Source organism: Heptranchias perlo, unplaced genomic scaffold, assembly GCF_035084215.1.
Source record: "Heptranchias perlo isolate sHepPer1 unplaced genomic scaffold, sHepPer1.hap1 HAP1_SCAFFOLD_621, whole genome shotgun sequence".
NCBI lineage: Eukaryota > Metazoa > Chordata > Chondrichthyes > Hexanchiformes > Hexanchidae > Heptranchias > Heptranchias perlo.
Genome location: NW_027139646.1, coordinates 40,001 through 42,500, shown reverse-complemented (window position 1 = coordinate 42,500; position 2,500 = coordinate 40,001). Strand labels below are relative to the sequence as shown.

The following is a 2,500-nucleotide window of genomic DNA, read 5'->3' as shown; positions in this document are numbered from 1 at the left end:
AAGGATCAGCCGGTCAGCCCCCTGTTGGTCGCTGCTGCCAGTGCAGCAGGCGTGCGTGTGTATTCGGCCTCGTGTCCAGGTCCCTCAGGGACTTGAGGCAACTCTCCCCGGTGGTCTCGTGGTCAGGACCGGGCTTCGAATCCCGGTCGGGGGGGATGACTTTCTGCTACAGATTAATTGGCACCTCTGAAAGAAAGTCTCCCCTCCTGAGCGTAATGCTCCACCCTCACCACCACCACCACCGCCTTTTCCACCCCTTGACAAACAGACAGTCAGACAGACAGACAGTCCAGTTCGGGAGCGCAGCTTTCATTTGGAAGCAGACCCTGCTTGTTTAAAGTCAACGACGCCAAGTTATTTTGCACTTTGAATTATATCGCTACGTGCGAGCGGCACTCAGCCTTGGAGAAGAAAAAAATACCACTGAGCTGAGAAAGTTCTTTTTAAAACGGTTTCCTTCCACAGCAGCTCTGAGTGAGAGAGAGAGAGAGAGAGAGAGAGATATCAGCTTTATTCTCAGTAATAACACACACACACACACACACACAGAGACACTGGGAAACAGCTGTTTTTCCTTTTGAATATCTCCCCACGGGGAGCTGCACCGTTCCCAGAAACACTGCAATACTGGGTCGATGCGTGGAGTGGACGGAGCAAGCCCCTAGTCCATCTCCCTGTTCTAAAAATCAATTAAAAATAATAATAAATAATATGTGTGTGTGTGTGTGTGTGTGTGTGTCGGTGTCAGTATCAGTCAGTGAGTGAGTGTCTCTCTCTCTCTCTCTCTCTTACTCAGAGCTGCTGTGGAAGGAAACTTTTTTAAAAAGAACTTGCATATTGAAAGAAAGATGTGTCTCAAGCTGCCGGGCCCTGTCCATTGTCATGTCAATGGCAGGACTGCTTTCACCAGGAACCCGTTTTTCTGGGTCAGAGGTTCCAGGGGACCTGTTTTGTGCGGACTTCCCTGTGTCCGTCCCTCCCTGCCTGCCTTCCCCCCAGGACTTCCTTCTGAACAGCTTTGTCGTTTAAAATAATAATAAATAATATGTGTGTGTGTGTCGGTGTCAGTATCAGTCAGTGAGTCAGTGTCTCTCTCTCTCTCTCTCTCTCTCTCTCACTCAGAGCTGCTGTGGAAGGAAACTTTTTTAAAAAGGACTTGCATATTGAAAGAAAGATGTGTCTCAAGCTGCCGGGCCCTGTCCATTGTCATGTCAGTGGCAGGACTGCTTTCACCAGGAACCCTTCCCTGCCATTGCAGTGTTGATTTGGTCCTTATGCAAATTTAGGGGCGGAGCCAGCACACAAACGACCAATCACAGCAAAGTCCGCACTTTGCGAGCGCACGAGGTCGCGGCCAGCGTTCCAGTCCGCTCAGATCCAAATAAGCCCGAAAAGGAACACGCTCGATCTTAGCCAAAAGGCCGAGAAGCGATAACGCGCTCGATGCGAATTGATCTCGGGTCCTGTTTGCCCTCCCTCTTTGTTCTCTGGCTGCCGGTGTTGAAAGCAGTCTCGAAGCACTGCCGTTCTCTCCCACTCTGGCCACATTTTTTGCCACCGTTTCTAATTGCAACAGTGGATGAGTTTAAAGAAGTTGCCGTTTTTTCCTTTCTTGCCAGGATTGCTTGACAGATTGGTAAATTTGCCAGTAGGCCACCAATCAGATGGGGGAGGGTTATGTCTCAACGGACCTCCGTCAGTCAGTCTCAGTCACTAACGAACTGCCGTGGAAGGAAACCTCTTTGAGTAAAACTAGTGACGTGACGTGTCTCACAGCGAGTGAGTGAGATTGCAACGGCCAATTGAGAAAGAGGTGAGGTGCTGACAATCAGCAGCTCGTGTTGAAACATTCATTCCACGGCAGGCAAGACCAATCAAAAAAAATACTGCAGATGCTGGCTCGGCTCGGCTGGCTGGCTGGCTGGCTGGCTGGCTGGCTGGCTGGCTGGCTGGAAATGGGAAATAAAAACACAAGGCGTGTTAAAGGCTGGTTAAACTGTCGAAAGAAACAAGGCGTTAATGTTTCAGAAGCGCCTATTGAAAGGTGTCTCTCAAGCTGCTCCCTGACTGGGCCCTGTCCGTTGTCATGTTAATCGCTGGTTAAACTGTCGGAAGAAACAAGGCGTTAATGTTTCAGAAGCGCCTATTGAAAGGTGTCTCTCAAGCTGCTCCCTGACTGGGCCCTGTCCGTTGTCATGTTAATCCCAGGGCGGGGCGGGACTGCTTTGACCGGGAGACCTGTTTTCTGGGACGCAGGTGTGACATTCCAGGGAGGCACCTACTTTGTGCTGATTCGAAACGACCACGACAACGGCAACTTGCAGTTCTATATTACAACAACAACAACGCGCGTGTGGTAGTTGGGAGGGGCTGCGTTCGCGCTCTCCCCCCTGCATTGAAACTCAAAGTTCGATTTTCAATCCCATAGTCCACCAATCGGATGGGAGACGGTGTGTGTGTGTGTGTGTGTGTGTGTGTCAGTGTCAGTGTCAGTGTCAGT

At 50.4% G+C, this 2,500-nt stretch overlaps 1 pseudogene; it reads right to left on the bottom strand.

The window, feature by feature from the left end:
• Positions 1–594: 594 nt before the first annotated feature.
• On the bottom strand, positions 595–711 carry LOC137317608 (U2 spliceosomal RNA; annotated as a pseudogene).
• Positions 712–2,500: the final 1,789 nt, after the last annotated feature.